The following is an 18,820-nucleotide window of genomic DNA, read 5'->3' on the forward strand; positions in this document are numbered from 1 at the left end:
ATATTCGCAGGCCAAACGTACAGAAATGACAGTGATTAGGTAGATGTACAGTGCAATCCCAGAGTCCAAGGCTTGGGGAGCTAGATTTACGATGGAAGAGTTGAGAGGTAGGATGGGACAGGTGTGTATCGGTGTTGTGATGAGAAGGGGTAGACTGAGACTGTTTAGGTATATGGAGAGGATGGGGAATGATAATTGGGTACAGAAAGTGAGAAATGTTAATGTTGGGGGTAGGGAAGCAAGAGGTAGACTGAAAAAGACCTGGGATGAAGTCACTGGGTGTGACTTCAGGGATACGGAACTAAATAGGGAAGCTGCCAGAGAGGCAGGCAACAGGAAGAAAGCCGCCATTGAGTGACCGAGCCAATGCATGCAAGCATGTTGGGGCCTTCAAAAATGAAACCAATGAATCTACCAAGATCTGCCCTTTTCAGTCTGTCTCCCTCTACTGCTGGTTACATCATGGAGTTAAAGCTTCCAAGGCTTCACCAACTTTTAAGTATTGAAATTAGTCTTGTGAAGTATGCAAGAACTGACTGAGAGTTGTTGTAATAGAGTATCCTAATTTTTAAGTCATTGTTCTTGGTATGGAGATTTAACCACTTATTTAATCTGTGAGCTTTAACAGAATATACATAATGTCAGAAACATACTTCCAGACCATGTTGAGATTTCATTAAGGTGGTATGCCTCCTCTTTTTGTGGATGCACCATTGAAATTTGAAAGTTGATTGCATTTGTGTGAAATATTTTTCATGTTGTATCATTGATAAAAGGCTTTGGCATGCTTGCATGCATCTGTCTTTGTCACCTAATGGTGGCTTTCCACGCGGCTCGATCTCTGGCAGCCTCCACATTCCAGTCCCCTTATCCATGAGGTCACACTGCATGACTTCATCCCAGGTCTTTTTCGGTTAGCCATTTGCAACTCTACCCTTGATGTTCACACTTCTCATTTTCTGCATCCAGTTGTCATCCTCCATCCTCTCCACATGCCCAAACCATGTCCAATCTGCCCCCTCACAGCACCAATATGCTCCAGTCCCATCCCTTCCTCTCAACTCTTCAGTCGTAAACCTAGCCCCCTCAGGCCTCACATCTTCAAGGATGCAATACACATCCGCATAATCACCTAATGTCATTTCTGGGTACATTTGAGCCTACAAATATCCTCATCCTTTACACTGTCCAGGTCTCACTACCCATACAACATTACAATCCGAACACATGCCACATACAAAGACCCCTTAGCACAGAGGGAGGAACCCTCTCAATGTCAGGAGAGGCAACAGCTCCTTGAACTTCTTCCAAACCACCCCTTACTCTAACCACAAAGCTAGCTCCAGCCCCCACCTCCAGCAAATAACATGTCCCCTAAATAACAAAACTTTAACACACTTAAGTTAGAAACTCACCAGCAGGATCAATCCTTTCACACCTGACTATCTCTAGATGCTCTCCCAGACTCACTGCAATACTAGCATGGAATCAGCATTATGCACTCACTTACCACAAATACTGTACAAGATGAAGTTACTTCCCACACTCTTGTGGCAAACTGCACATGGTCACTCTCTCTGTGCTTTGGATGTAGTATGCGTATCTGATAAACTATGGTATATTTCATTTTTCAGATTCTAAAGTTGAATATCCACCCAATTCCGAAGAAAAGGAAGTTCCTCTTCCTGACCCATCTCATTACAGACCAATAACTGTCATATTATCGCCTCTTGGTAAGGTATTGGAAACTTTAATTAATAAGCACATTGTTAAACATCTTGAATCCAACAACTTAATTGCTCAGTGATAGACAATATGATCTTCACTCACAGAAAGATCCACTATTGACATAGCTCAATCCCCTAACTCATACTATCCATCATTCAACTGAAATACATGGAGAAACTCATGCAGTAGCCCTTGATATTTCGAAACCTTTCAACAGAGTATGGCACCGTTCCTTGCTGTCCAAAACCTCCCTTCCTATGGATTAACATGCTTTTTATCCTTTGATTTCCTCATATCTTTGTGACAGGAAAATAAGGGTAAAAAGTAGATTATGTATATTCCAATTTCCACTCAATTAACGCCGGCATGCCGCAAGGATGAGTTCTGGCGCTGACCCTGTTTCTGGTTCATATTAATGATCTCTTATCTGTCACCCACAATCCCATCCACTCATATGCAGATGACTCAACACTACATAGTTAATTCACACTCAGACACCCATTTACAAAGTATAATATCTCTACTTCTCAACTCAGTACAGCCACTCCCTTAAATCCAGACCTATCTACAATCAGTGAATGGAAACAAAACAACAAAATTCTTGGCATGTCACTTAACAATGCCCTCAGCTGGACCTCTGATGTTCGATCACTTGTTAACGCCTCAGAGAAACTTGGATTATTGCACAGAGTCCATAACTTCTATACTGATGAGCAGATTAGCTATTATTTATAAGAGCCATGTGCGCTCTCAGCCTGAATATTGCTCACCCTTTTGGAACTGATGTGGAGAGGTTGAATCAAAAACAACTAGACAAAATTCAGAACAAAGTGTGTTAGAATTATTAACAACCCTGCCATTATAAATAAACTACCTCCCTTACAAGTAAGAAGGAATATTGCCTCCCTTGCATTATTTTACAAATATTTTTATGGCAAATGCTCAGACGAAGGTTTCGCCCATGGTGCCACCTCTCCATGCCTTCCCTCGTGCTACACGGGCATCTAAAAAGGGTAGCGCTCATGGCTGGAATGTCACTCCAGCCATATTACTAGAACTTCTGCCTATCATAATTTCTTTCATTACCCGAACTGCAACTCTTTGGAACTCGCTTCCCCAGAGTTGTTTCACTCCAAATTTCAACCTACAGCTATTCAAGTCTGACTTCCATGTTACAGATTTTTTATGAATGGAGGACACCTGTAATCTGGTGTATGGATTTTTTTTTTATTCAATTGGTTTTCCTTCCTTTGTTCTGTTATTAAAAAGACAATATGTGTTATGAAAAAGTGGTGTTGGGTCTGTATAGAGGAGCAGTGACACACTTGTGTTCAGAACATTAAAATTTCCTCTCGAAACTACATTAACGAAACCTAGAATTATGGCCTTGCCATTTTAATCACCTTTCACAACATACCGGTACTTCATGACAACAGTAGGTGACAGAACAGGAAATATTGCTGGTGCATAGCAACTTTGCCATACCCCTAGCACTGTGATTCCCAAAACTGCTGCTGCATCACCACTTGAGTCCTACTTCAATTGTTACCAGCCCTGACTGTTGATGTGTACTACCACCAGGAACAGCTTGGTCTTGCCACTAGTCCCAACCACTGATAAACAATACCACCATCTGCCACTACTGGTGCTAGTCGGTGTACCGCCATCCAGTTTGTCAATGATACCAGAGCTAACTGTTGGTGTGCCATCACTATATTACCAGTGCTAACTGCTGGTGTGGGCTCACCCCCACCTGGGCCAACCAGTGCTGAAGTGGACATTACAACGGCAAGACAGCTCACCAGTACAGAGGGATATGAGGTTGCTTTGATGATGAGGGTCATGATGATGCCAGTGATACCGAAAGTAGCAGTACGAGACATCATACACGGTCCTTGCCCTCACTCCCACGCTGGCACCATACCACACACCCTCAAACATTTGCATATGCAAAGAAATAAATTCGCTGAATCATTACCAGTGAATAAGAACAAACACTTTCTGTAGTCAAAGCGTCCTATTTGTAAAAAAAAAATGAAGTAATTGAATTGAGTGCAAAAATTATTGTGATATGTCTGTTCGTTGTTGTTGGAAAGTTGATATAGAAGAATTATCATGGAATAAGGAAGGCAGTATATCATCACACCCGATGATTGATGAACAGGATGGTTTCACTAGTGGTTGAGGATTTATGGATCAAATCCCTGTAAAGGAACAATAGGAATTGCTTGTGACAAGAAATGTTAGATGTTTATGATAGATATCGTTTTTATAGGCTCCAACGATGCTTGCCTGCATCATCAGGCCTTGGTCACCTAATGGCAGTCTTCGACGCTGCTCGATAACTGACAGCCTCCCTATTTAGTCCATTTTCCTGAGGATTTGCGAAAAAGCATGTGCCAAGGTAACCAGAGAGGTATATGAAAGGTTTTGTGGCCCATGTATGGGTATGGACAGAGAGACATTGATTGCTGTTAAGAGTTTTTATAATGGTAGTCAAGCTTGTGTAAAGGTGTCTTAAGTCTATCTATCTATCTATTGCCAGACATGCTCCAATCCCGTAAGGGGTGGCCACAAACAGAGTCGCCTCCATGTCGCCCTGTCCCCCCACCATTTCACTGCCCCGCTCCCACAGCCTGCTACACTCTCTCATACACCTCCCCACTCCTCAGCCCTTCATCTCATCATTGGCCTCCCTCCACCTCACTCACATACACTCTCCTCGTCAGTCTCTCACTCCATCATCTCCACACTTGGCCAAGCCACCTCACTGTGTTTCTCCTAATACTTCCTATCACATCCATATCCACATCCACAATGCTCCTTCCCATCCTTATTTGTCAATTTGTCTCTCTCCACATGACTCCACATGCTCCTCTCAAATAACTCATTTCCACTGCTCTCACTCTTGACTTCTGTCCCTCCACCCCAAAGGTCCAAGCTTCACTTCCATGCGTTAGAGCTGGTGTCACAATAGTGTTACGTAGTAACTTTTTCCACTACCATGTTCACTTCCCTGTTTCATATCACTACTTTCAAGGAACCAGCAACCTTTCTTTCTTATTGTACCCTTTCAAGCACTTCACCCTCCAAACTTCCATCCTTACTCATGCACACTGCTATGTACTTAAATGCACTTTCACATTTTCCATTTCCTCCTCTTATCCAACCTCACTGTACATTCACTGATTTCACTTCTCTCGAAGACCATAACTTTACTTTTCCGTACGTTCACCTTTAAATTCCGTTTCTTACACACTCTCCCAAACTCATCCACCAAGCCTTGCAACTCCCCCTCGTCTTCACTTAACAACAGAGGATCATGTATGCAAACAACAGTACAGGTAGCTTCCAAACACTGCCGTCTTTGTATCTCTTTTATAACCCCATCCGTATACAGATTACTGAACAACTACATGGAGACTGACACATCCCTGCTTCAATCCAACCTTTCAAGTAGAAAAAAATTCACTCAGTTCACTATCCACATTCACTGGCAGCCCTTAGCACTCTCATACATACTCTTTCACAGCAATCAGCAACTTCCCATTTACCCCATATATTCTTAATACTTTCCACAATCCTTGTCTATCCACCCTGTCATATGCTTTCTCCAAATCCATGAAAACTGCATACAACTTCTTTCCCTTCTCTAGAAACTTTTCCTACTAAAGATTTAGGTGGAATGAGATTATCTGAACTACAGTACAAGCCTCTTCCTCCCTAAAACCTCATTGTTAGTTTCCAACTAATTCCTTTGTTACTTCCCTAACTCTGTCAATAAAATATCCTACTGTATACTTTTCCTATTATTAACTAAAGAAGACAAATGCCTCTACGATTACCCTCACACTTCTTTTTTTCCCCTCTTTCCTTTGTACAAGGGAATAATGATACCTGACTTCCAAATCCTCCGGGACCTCTACCCTCCTCCCAGGCCAATCTGCACATCTTCAACATCCATTCTTACTACTATCTGTCTGTGTCCCCATGTTTCAGCATTTCTCTCACCGCACACTCCATCAATTCCTGGGTCTTTCCCCCATTTTGATTTTCTTCTTCATTTGCTTCTCCTGGCTGCTTCCGAATTCTACTGACTTCTTTCCTCTCTTCTCACATCCCTCCTTCTCTCAGTCCCAGCCACTTATACTCCCATTACTTTAATTGTTCTAGTGTTCTAACAATTTTATAAAGTGTTCTCTTCCCATCTGCTCACTTTTTTCTCTCTCCCTTCTCTGCACGAGTAATCTACCATTTTTATTTTTCACTCTCCGACTAAGTCTTCACTGCCCAAACCCTGTAGTGTTCTAACTCTCTTTACCTCTTTCCAGAACATTTTCTTACATTCCCCCAACTTTATATTCAAATTCCCTTATCCACGCTCTTCTTTGCTCACTCTCTTATTAATCTTGTCATCCCTCTCTTCCACTCTCCACATAGCTAGTCTCTCTTCCGTCTCCTCAACTTCTTCCACGCCTCTGTTTCTCTCCCAGTCACCAGTATATGCTTTCTTCTCTTCTTTTGTGCCACAATCTTGCTCCCACCTCTCCATTCCACCATGCTGTTCCTTGCAATCCCTTTTTTGTCTTCTTCTGTCACCCCACACACCACCTCACATGTTGCACAGATTTCTTTCCCGTGGAGCCATATCTTGCACACACTTTCCACGTCCCCCCATCTGCTCCAATCCATAGTTACCCTCCTCTACTTCCCTCTCTTATATTCTGTCTCTTTTCTCCATTCTTTTGTAACCTCTCCAACCCTCCCTTGCTTATACTACTTCCCTCCTGTCCTTCCTTTCTTCTATTTCTATATTTCACTTGGACTTTGGGATTTTCACCACCACCAAGTGGTTGTCCAGAAAAGTCCACTCTTTTGCATCCATTACACACCTTTGCATCCTTCTTCCATCCACACACATATATTCAGTCATTGCCTTCCGTTCATTTTTCAGTTCATCACCTACCCTTCTCAACACTCGCCATATACATACCTATGGATCATTTTGTACCTGGAAGAGGTTACCAACCTCTTCCCGGCACAAATGTCCACTAAAGCACTGCCAGTCTCTAAAGGCTGAGTGTGATTTAATATCCCAGTGTTAGGAGTGAGATAAGTACAAGAACCGTTAAGAAAATATCCAGCCTAATGCTCTAAAAAATTGAATAGGTAAAATGTTGAGGCTTATAGGACATTATTCACCTACAAAGTAGGACCCTTCAGACTTGACACACGTACCCCAGCATTCTTTCCACTCCCTGAAACATTTTCAAAAGTCGATTTTCAGTATCTCCTGCAGGTGTTTCTGTCGCATTCATCATGATATCTCTCTCACGTCTCCAAATCAAGAATTCCCTTCAAGTGCAGTTTTGGAGCTCTAGAGTAACCAAAGTCACACAGAGCCATGTTTGGCGATCAGGAAGCTCTGCCGGGCCTGCAGGATGTTTTTGCTTGGCTAAAAATTCCTGAATCAGTTAAGAATGAGCATTGGTGTTGTTATGTTGCAGCTTCCAACTTGCTGCCTGTCCAAAGGTTGTGCTCCCCTTCCTCCTGAAGTGTGCATCACGGAGACAAGCTGGCGAATGTCGAGGTAGTAATGTTTGTTGACAGTCTGACCCTCCGGTGCGTATTCGATGATGCATCAACATCATGCAGTAGTCGAAAAAAAAATGTCAACATGCTTAGCGCATTTCACCTTGCTGTGGACCTGCCGTGCTTTTTTTTTGCCGGTGGAGGGAACTCTGCATGCTTCCACTGGGACGACAGTGCTTTTGGTTTCTGGATTGTACTCGTACACCCAAGTTTCATCTCCAGTGATAACAACGTCTTCTCGTGAAGGTCTGGATCACGATTTACACACTCCAGCATGTAAAGTTGAGCAATGTTCATCCGAGAGAAGAGATCATTCCGAACGCTGATGATTCACCTTGCAGTGGGAGATATTGGAAAACCGACTTTGAACATTGTTTCACCCAGTGGAAAGAATGCTGGGCTATTACATGTGTCCAGAGTCAGAAGCTAACTACTTTTAGGGATTAAGTTATTCGTCAGCTCAACAGGTTAGCACATTTTTTTTTTTTTTTTTTTAGCCAAAGGTCGGATACTTTATGAACAGACCTCGTATGTGTAACATACTCATGGTTGTTCAATGTACATACCATATACTGTGTATGAATGGGTTAATTAGAGATTAAAAAGTGGTGAAGGGAGGATTATCTCAAACATGGTGTGGGCAGATGATGCTGTGTTAACTGCCGAACAAGAGATTTGAAGATTGGTGCAGACTGTGGTGAATATTTGTGAGCATAGTGATCTGAAAGCATATGCAAATGAGAGCAAAGTGATGGTTGCTGAGGAAGAAGGTGACTCCCAGCGTGATGTGATGGTGTATGATGAGAGACTTGAACTGGTGACAGATTCAGTACAGAGGTGGTATAGTGGAGAGTGGTAAATCTGCAAAGGATGGGAAAAATGGAGTCACACAGGAAAATAAGGTGGCAGTTGCTATGAAGATACTGATGTCAAACAGGTCCAAGTATATTGGCTATGTTTGAGGAGTACATACGGGAGTTTCAGTGCCCACAGTAACATTTGAGTGTGACATTAGTGTGAAATGAAAAGCTTAGAGTAAGTACAGTAGAAATGTAGTTTGGGGGGAATAAGTGTGGCATGTGGATGGGATGAGAAGTATAGTGTGAGTCATGAAATATGTGGAGTGAGGAAGTCTATGGACAGTAGAGTGTGTCGTTAGATGGTATGGTAATATGAAGAGGATGGATGTAAATACTGTAGTATAGCGAAAAGAGTATAACTGTTTAAACATGAAGGTTGGAGGAGGTATGGAAGACCAAGAAGGTGGACAGATATGGTGAAGGAATGTGTGAGAAAATGAGGCATGGAGGTTGATAAGGCTAGGAAATTGTCAGGGGATCAAACTGCTTGAAAGAATTTTGTACTAAATTATGACGTGGTTTGGCACCTCTGTTTTTACCACGTGATGTGGCAGTCATTAGAGTGGTTCTAGCTGAAGTGCATAAGTGTGGTAAGTTATGCTTGTGATGTGGGGTCAGGATTCCAGGAGTTTGAATGGTGAGTGAATAAGAGTGTGGTTCATTTAACTAGGCATGCTGTTGAATAGTTTTCCTCCTGCCATTTTTTCTTTTTTGCCCTCTGGCCCTGTCTCACTGCATCCTTGGTTGGGAAAAAATGTTGAGATGATGATAATGAAAATGATGAAGCTCAAGAAAACTCAAAGATAAAGCACTTTTTACCAAAAAATAATTTCATAAATAATTCTCCTTTCATGTTGAATCTATCTATCTATGTATAGCCCGACGCCCTAATCCCACAAAGGGTGGCCGCAGACAAAACGCCTCCAAGTCGCTCTGTCACCCACCATTTGACTGCCCTCCCCCCAACTCATTCCTCCCTCCCTCATATACCTCTCAACTCCATCCCTCCACCTCATCCTCGGTCTTCCCCTCCCTTCACTTCATCTGCATACACCCTCTTAGTCAGTCTTTCATTCTCCAATCTCTCTACATGTCCAAACCACCTCAGTGTATTTCTCCTAATTTTCTCAACCACATCCACATCCACCCGACAACATTCCTTCACTTCTTCATTCGTCAACCTGTCCCTGCATGTCACTCCACATGCTCCTCTCATGTAACTCATTTCCACTGTTCTCACTCTTGACTTGTCCCCTTTTAGCAAGGTCCATGCCTCGCTTCCATACGTCAGAATAGGGATCACAATACTTTCATGCAGTGACTTCTTAACTTCCATACTCATCTCCCTATTTCTCATCACTGCTTTCAGTGAACAAACAACCTTCCTTCCCAGCGGTACCCTTTCAAGCACTTCATCTCCAAAAGTTCCATCCTTACTCATCACACTACCCAGGTACTTGAAAGTACTCACATTCTCCCTATCTTCACCATCCAACCTCACTATGCATTCTGTGACTTCATTCCTCTCAAACACCATAACTTTACTCTTGTATACATTAACTTTTAGATTCCTCTTCCTACACGCTGTCCCAAATTCATTCACCAAACCTTCCAACTCCCATTCATCTTCACTGAACAATACTGTATCATCAGCAAACAGCAACACCGGAATCTTCCAAATCTCACCCTCATTCACTGGAGCCACCCCCACATCCACTGACCTACCTTGCACCTCCTTTACAACCCCATCCACGTATATATTAAACAGCCATGGAAACATCACACATCCCTGTTTTAATCCCACATTTAGATCAAAGAATTCACTCAGCTCATCATCCACTTGCACCGTAGCCCTAGCTCCCTCGTACATACTCTTCACAGCATTCAACAATTTCCTCTCCACTCCATATATTCTTAAATACCTTCCACATACCTTGCCTATCTATTCTGTCATAAGCTTTCTCCAAGTCCAAGAAGGCAGCATACACTTTCTTTCCCTTCTCTAGATACTTCTCCACCAAATATCTTAAAACAAATATCTGATCTACACACCCTTTTCCCTTCTTAGATCCCCCTTGTTCTTTTCCAACTAGCTCCTCTGTTATATGTCTAACTCTGTCAATGAGTATTCTACCATATATTTTACCAGTCACACTAAGAAGGCAAATATCCCTATGGTTACCACATACTTCTCTCTCCCTTTTTTTTTTTTGTATAAAGGAACAAATATATCTAATTTCCAGTCCTCTGGAACCCTTCCCTCTTCCCAAGCCAGTCTTCACAACTTCCATATCCACTTCACAAGAATCTCACCCCGATACTTCAGCATCTCACCACACACTCCATCAATTCCTGGGGCATTTCCCATTTTGATCCTCTTCATTGCTTCCATTGCTTCCGCCCTACTGATCTCTTCCTCCCTCCTCTCATCTCTCCTTCTCCCAGCCATTCCCCAACCACTTATACTCGCACTGCTCTCACTTTTTACATTTAACATATCCTCGAAGTGCTCCTTCCATCTCCTCATTCTCTCTCTCTTCCCCACCAACAATCTATTATTCCCATCTTTCACTCCCCTACTATTTCCCGTTTCACACTGTCTTACTTTCTTTACCTCCTTCCAAAACAATTTCTTACCCTCCACTTAACAATCAGATTCCTCCCAAACTTTTCATCCACTTTCTTCTTACTCTCCTTCACCAATCTCTTCACCTCCCTTCTCCTCCTCACATATACCTCTCTCGTCTCTCTCATCTTCTCCCCTACCTATACTCGCTAGCCAGTCACTATATGCCTTCTTCTTTTGTTCCACAGCTCGTTTCACCTCATCATTCTACCATGCAGTCCCCTGCACACCCTTGCATCTCCTCCTCGCTCCACAAACCACCTCACACGCTGCGTCTATCTCATCTGTGATTATCTTAAATACATCTTGCACCTCTTCCATCTGCTCTAACTCATACCTTCCCAATCTTTCTTCCTCTGTGCTCTTATACTTTGCCATTTTCTCACTATCTTGCAACTTCTTCACTCTTCTCACAGAAGCTGTTTCCTCCTGTCTTCCCATTCGTCTCTTCACCCATTTTCTTTGCAGCCTTACTTTGGCCATCACTAAATTCCATTCCTCCACCCTCTCCACCGTCTTGCATCCAACACTTCTCTTCTCATTCGCTCATCCACACACATGTAATCTATCATTGCCTTTCGTTCAACATGTTCACTGTCCCATCCCCCTCATGACTCTCCATATATACCTGTGGATCATTTTATGCCTAAAGAAGGTGTTGGCTATTGCCAACCCATTACCAGCACAGATGTCCACCAAAGCACTACCATTCCCAACTTCAGTTGGCACACCCCACTGACCAACCACTCCATCCACTTGTACATTCCCACCTTTCCATTCATGTCTCCAATCTAAAACACTCTCTTGCTCCTCTCAAACTTGTCCATACAATGCTGCTGCACTTGCCCAAAACTCATCTTTCATTCTTGCCACTCGGTCCTTTGTTGACGCATACGCACATTGTCACCCAAGCCTGTCCACCTACTTTCACCCTCACCCATACAATCTTTGCATCCACTGTTCTACACTCTCTTATATTCTCCTTCCACTTCTTGCTTATCATCAGACATACTCCCTCTCTTGCCCTCGCATTCTCATTAACTCCCACACATATTCCTAAACCGTATTCCCATTCTCTCACCCTTACTCCATCATTCACTTCTCTCACATTCCATGTCCCCACCCTTAAAATGTACTTTGTCGTCAACGTATGGTCCATCCTGGTCCGAGGCACTTTATTCGTTTGTTTAGTTAGTTCTTTTTATGGGGTGGGGCACTAACCCACCAACAACCCTTTTAGGCGCCTAATATGACAAGCAGGGATACTAAGGGAGTATTCATGAAACCCCCCCTACTTGTAGTTAAAGAGAAAGTTTCATGTTTGATGACACTGTTAACCTGTTAGTGTCAGGTGCCATAGTGGTGAAATCTGCAGTCAGGTAAGTAGTGAGATTGGTGCTGGGTGTAGCAGTGATGTTACTGATGAAGGCGACGATGGAAACGTTGACAGGATGGAGGAGGTTCTCAGGACAGCTGTCAACAGAAAGGGGGAGGTGGGTGGGGTGGCCTCCCCCACGCAGGAACTTGCCCACCACCACCCAAGTGTTGTAACAGAAGGCCACCAGGAATCCTAACACTGCACCCTGAAGATTGTGGTATGGTCATATGAATCTCTGTGGTTTTATGTGGACATCAGCTAATATAAAATACTACTTGCATGTGTTATAAAATTGCCCTCCATTTTCCCAGCAGACCTTAATTAAAAAGGAAGAGGATCAACTGAGATAAGAGTCCTATATCCTCTATTTTTACCCTCGGCAGTTTTGCAGCAATCCTCTGATCTAGGTCCTGCACTAGTAATAAACTAGTTCGTGTGGCCTTTTGATATGAGGTGTGAAAATATGGTGAATGTGTTAAGGAATTCAAGGTATGTTGTGTTGGCACTGCGTAAGGCAAGGATGAACGGGCATGAAGTGGAGGAGTGAGAAGGTGTGAAATGTATAGGTCAGGTATATATGCGTGAGTGGATGGCGTAAGGAAGGAGTTGCTCTGTTGATGTATGATGTATAGCAGAGGAATGAAAGATCATTAATTTGTCAGCATGAGGTTTATATATGTCAAGTTCCAATCTTGGAGAAAAATGTGATAATAAAAGACACATTCGGTGATAGGAGAGAGAAAGAGGGTAACCTTGACACTGACGGTATGAGCAAAAGAGTAGTAGAGAGGACTGAACTTATGTTGTAGCTAATTATAATGATACAAATAACTGCATTATTGTAAAGTACAAAAGTTTTGTTGGTGAAAAATATGAAATCCACAAGAATTACACACCAGTGTAATGAAATAATTGACATCCCTTGATAATGAGTGTTTAGGAAGAAATGTATGATAAATGAGAGGAACAGTAAGTTATAAAACCTGTGACATCTTTGTTTCCCTATGTGAGTTTCAAGATGTACAGTGATTATGAAATACTATTTTATGTATGAGTGATAGAATTAGCAATAATTGTTTTATGTCATGATTTATATAAAGTAATCTGTGCTGCTTCCATCATAATAGTACAACGATTGTACAGTTCAGGTGGCCTCTCCCGGGTAGCCCTTTGCGTACAGTACAGTATGCTTCACTAATCAAAGAAATTTCCAGCCATCGTAGCAGCCATCTTTTATACAACTTCCCTCTCACACACCACTCACAAGAAGGTAATGATTTGCATTTACTTATTCTGCGTGATGTGTTTGACCATTAGGGAAGGGTAAACTTTAGTTTTGAAAGAGCTGATACCCCCTCCCTTCTCAACACCCTGTGTGAGAGGTAATGCCTGCAAGATACAGTAAATCCCTGTAGTTGTAGGTTACATACAAAAATTTTTGACTATTAATAATATGCTCCTCATGGAGCAACGTAGATTGGATGATGAAATGAAATAACAATACTTTTATGTGGAGAGTGTAAACCTGTGCCCACCTTTGTGTTGACCTAGGGTGTGCACATGCCAGCCAGGAAGATGCCTAGGATTGGTCCCTTGACAGCTCCTGATATGCTGGCGATGACGTGGAAGATGTTGCCCAGGTTGCCTGCCAGCACACCCACACAGATGCCTGACAGGCCCATCACTACAGCTGCCACCAACATGCAGCATCAATACACAGTGTCACAAGATAGTGTTTACCAGAATGTAAGGAAAGTATTTTGCAGTACTCAGTGCTGATGATACAATCTGGTTCCACTGTATACAATTATAAATACCATGGACAACATGCATTGCTGAGTGAGTATTGACAACACAGGGAATGATTTTTAAAAGAGTTTATGGCCCCCTGAAAACTGCAGAATTATTGCTGATAACATGAGAAGAAAGCCTTACATATGAGCTTAAGGACTCTGGTGGCTGAGGCATCTGACATCTTGCTGAAGTATGGAATATCCTTCAGCAAGTCCTCCCACAGCAGGCAAGCCATAGAGTTACTGTAGCTGGACAGCGTACTGTGTGGAAAGTGGGACATTGTTTGATAATTTGAATGTGTTGTTTGAAAGGGAAATTTTCCCTTGAGCTAGACCTTACTAGATCATATAGCCTTGCTAGATGACAGAAGGGCACTACCCCTCCCGGCATGGCAGCTACCTGGCATAGCTCCAACTCACGACCCCCCAGTCCCAAGTCCGACCCTCTACCACTGTGTCATCCTGACCTCATGTGTTGTTTGATAAATACATAGATGATAACTTAATCAAGAAATTTATAATCTATGATTGTTTTTCTTGCATGACTAATGTAAGTAAAAGCTAAAGTTTGAAATGTGGCAAATAGTCACTTGAAGTGGAAGGCTAATGTGTGCTTTGAAAGTTGTGATATGGAGAAGGAAATTTAACAAAATGGCTGCAAGAGAACTTCAAAAAGGAATATATACTAGGCTTAGCATTGTCATGTGGATGGAAGAAACTGATGATAAAAAAAAAAAAAAAAAAAAAAAAAAAAGGAAAGTGATCCATTGAGAAATGTGGAATAACATATCCTTGGATCATTAGGATAAGAACTGATGTAGCTGAAAACAGAAGCACAATGGAGTTGTTTCCTCCAAGTACTGTAGACTGCCTCCGGTGTGACAACATGGAACACTTATATTTTTGTGAGGGAAGTACATGTACAGTAGATGATGGAAGAATGAAATATTGTACAGCAGTTCAAACAGATGTACAAGACATCAAGATGTGGAGACTGATGAAGCAAAGAATTAGCAAATGATTGCACGGTATTGAAGATTCTTGCACAGAGTTATGTATGATTCAGTTATGGCATTATCTCTCTTATTGCTGTGTATGTACTTACTGAGATGAGTTATCTCAAAGAAAAGACCTGTTCTATACTAGCCTCAACTCAGGTGTGGAACAGTGCCCCTTGTGGGATACACTTTTAGCCTTTAGCAACTTCAGTGCAGTTACTGGCACTGACAGGGAAGGCTTTGAGGATTGTGTATAAGTAGGTCCCCATGGCTTTAGAACCAGGAATTCCAATAGTTCTAACTTTATGTATTTTGAAAAATTCCATAAGTTGAAAATTTCTGCATCCAGATTCCAGAAGCCTTATCTTCACTGCTGGACTTGTTATTCCATTGTTGAAGGTGTTGCTAAGGAGACTGACCACCTTGTTGTAGGAACCCTGGAGCATCCTGTAGAACTGCTTGGTTTTCAGGAAAACAGAGTTCTTTTCTGCGGTTCACAGACTTGATGTTGCTGTTCTAAGGCTACAAATGAAATATGGGAAAATCTCTGGATGCCATATATAATGTCACGAATCAAATTCGCGACATTTCCCTTTTGTGAGAAGCCACGAACTATTAGTGGAAAACTCACTGTTTATCGTTCAGTTAACCGCTCATTCGGATGGAAGCTTTGTCAAATCAATTTTTCATTGTCATACGTGATCGTCTCTGTGTGAGACATTAGCGGTTCCGCTGAGCGATTTGTTTTGGGTGCGTTTTGCTCACTTGACCGTTAGAAAAATGCGGCCTACTGCTCCCCCTTTTTTCCCACGACTTACTCAGTCCAGTGTTTGCTTTGACAGAGGAAGGATCTGTGCTCCAGAAGTGTGAGAGGAGAGGTCAGCTAGCACCCAAACTCCACTGACCACAGTTATCCAGTGCTCCCACCCTTGGTGATACAAAGCATTCATCGACCAATATTTCCTTTTTGTATTTTTCTAGGTTTAAGAGTTTAATTAAGGTGTTTTTTCCTAGGCGTAAGAATTTAGCTCGAGTGAGTGAGTGAGTGCGATCTCATTAATTTGATTTTGAATTGTAACGTTAAATTTATTTTTGTAATCAATAAATTTAACAGTTCTTTTTCTTGAGCTTAATGTAATGTAAACTTTTGTTTCATTTCTCCATAATTAAGCTTATTTTCCATATAGCTCCTAGCTTGCATAAACGTTTGCCTTTCATAACTGGTACTTAGACTAGTCTTGTATTAAACTTAAAATCCGTTGTGCCTTCTAGGAGTTAAGCATCAGCAAGAACCTGATGTTAGTATTAGTTATTTATTGTCAGGGGTGAAGTAACTTTCTCCAGAGGCTACAGTACTAATAAACAGCAATTGAGTGATTAGTCTCTGCTGTGTACTGTTGAGAAAGTTTATAAATTCTCGTTCTTGAGAATCGTGCGAAGCGGACCGGTAAAGTAATCATTGCTTGATGTAGCAAGACAATCGTTGTCCCTGCTCTTCAATATTATTGAATATTATTATCAGTTAAATAATATTTAAGCATTTATTTTAAAAACCCAGTGATATTATAAAAACCCCGTGACATATAACTATTCAGTTTTGAGTATGGAATGCATTAATGAGTATGCAGTGTCAGTCAGGAGTCAGTTTGGTGTGGTCAGTGTTGTTGTTGACCCTTTTGAGTGGTAGGGTACTCATAAGTGTGTTACTGTGGGAGAAGCTGATGAATGTGTTGTTGAATACCCAAGATCAAGTAGGGGATTTGTCTCACCAGAGACTCTAGCAACAGTTGATGGGTTATGCTTCTAGACTGGCTAAGGACTGAGGGCCACATAGATTTCTGGCTTGTCGGTCAAGAGTTTTATCAAGAACGGACAAAGAGAGGTATGTCAGGGAAATTCCTGAGGAGTTAGAGGGTGGCATTCAAGTACAGTAAAAGTCCTGTAATCCGAGTGCCAGGGGACCGAGGGTCTTTCGGACTACTGTTTTTTTTTTTTTTTTTTTTTTTGGACTACTGGAGGGACTTCTGAAAACATTCCCTAATTCATGGAAAGAAGCCAATATCCACCCAATTCCAAAGAAAGGAAGCTCCTCTGACCCCTCTGATTACAGACCAATAGCTGTCACATCTTTTGGTAAGGTTTTTGAAACTGTAATTAATAAGCACATAGTTAAACATCTTGAATCCGACAAATTAATTAGTGATAGACAATATGGTTTTTGCCACGAGAGATCCACCATTGACATACTCAATCTCCTGAATCATACCATCCATCAATCAGTTGACCTACATGGAGAAACTTATGCAGTAGCCCTGAATATTTCTAAAGCTTTCAACAGAGTGTGGCACCGTTCCCTGTTGTCCAAACTCCCTTGCTATGGACTAAACTCTTTGTTCCTTTGATTTCCTCGTATCTCAGCAACAGAAAAATAAGAGTAAAAGTAGATGCTGCATATTCCACTTTCCACTCAATTAACACCGGCGTGCTGCAGGGATCAGTTCTGGCACCAACCCTGTTCCTTGTTCATATTAGTAATCTCTTATCTGTCACCCACAATCCCATCCATTCACATGCAGATGACTCAACATTTCATAGTTCATTCACAATTAGACATCCATTTACAAAGTCTGATATCTCTAACTCTCAACTCAGTACAGCCATTGCTTTAAATCAAGACTTATCAATGATCAGTGAATGGGGACAAAATAACCTTGTCTCATTTAATGCTAGTAAAACTAAGTATATACAATTTACTATTAGACAGGTATTGCCAGAATCGTATATTGCCTTCAATGCTACAAATATTCCCATTTCCAAAAGTATTGAAATTCTCGGTGTCTCGCTTAACAATGCCCTCAGCTGGACCTCTCATGTCAGATCACTTGCTAAAACCACCTCAAAGAAACTTGGATTATTGTACAGAGTCCGTAACTTCTTCACTGATGAGCAATTAGTTATAATTTATAAGAGTCATATGCGCTGTCAGCTTGAATACTGCTCACCCGTGTGGAGTGGATGTGGAGAGGTTGCATTAAAACAAGTAGACAAAATCAGAACAAAGCTGTTAGAATTATTAATAACCGTGCTATTACTAATAAACTACCTCCCCTACAAGTAAGAAGGAATGTTGCCTCCCTTGCATTATTTTAAAGATATTTTTATGGCAAATACTAAGACGAAGTTGGGTCCATTGTGCCACCTCTCCATGCCCTCCATCGTGCTACATGTGCAGCTGGCAGCGCTCATGACTGGAATGTCACTCAGCCATACTGCAGAACTTCTGCCTATCAGAATTCTTTCATTCCCCGAATTGCATTTCTCTGGAACTCGCTTCCCCATAGTTGTTTCCCTCCAAACTTCAACCTACTGCTGTTCAAGTATAACTGTTACAGATATTTTATGAACAGAAGACCAGTAATCTGGTGCATGGATTTGTTTTTTGTTTATTTTTCCTTCCTCTGTTCTGTTATTTAAATATATATATAGGATCATTAAATAAAGCTTAAAATGTTATGGTTTATTGTTTTACTCACCGGAAATGCAAAGAATTGTGGATGAATAGTTGCAGGCAGGTACATCCAAGTAGAAGGGCAAGTCCAAGCCAGATAAATCTTTAGATAATTCCCATAAATATATGAGAAAACCTAGAAAATTAAAAAAAAAAAAAAAAAAAAAACGCCTTGCAATATTCGGAGTATTGGGATGTTTGGATTATTGATGGTCGGATTGGAGGACTTTTACTTTAAATTACCTTCGACCTGCTATCAAGCCCTGAAGAAACTCTACCCCAGACCTGCCTCTCAGGTTAATTCTGCTGATATAGTAGATAGATGGCTTGTGTCTAG

General features: G+C 41.7%; 1 pseudogene; it reads right to left on the reverse strand.

Annotated features, from left to right (window-relative positions):
* Window positions 1–18,820, reverse strand: part of LOC145399307 (sodium-coupled monocarboxylate transporter 1-like) — a 42,074-nt pseudogene that overhangs the window by 6,771 nt on the left and 16,483 nt on the right.

Source organism: Coenobita brevimanus, chromosome 48 (assembly GCF_032717465.1).
Source record: "Coenobita brevimanus isolate Jiangsu-jjx chromosome 48, ASM3271746v2, whole genome shotgun sequence".
NCBI lineage: Eukaryota > Metazoa > Arthropoda > Malacostraca > Decapoda > Coenobitidae > Coenobita > Coenobita brevimanus.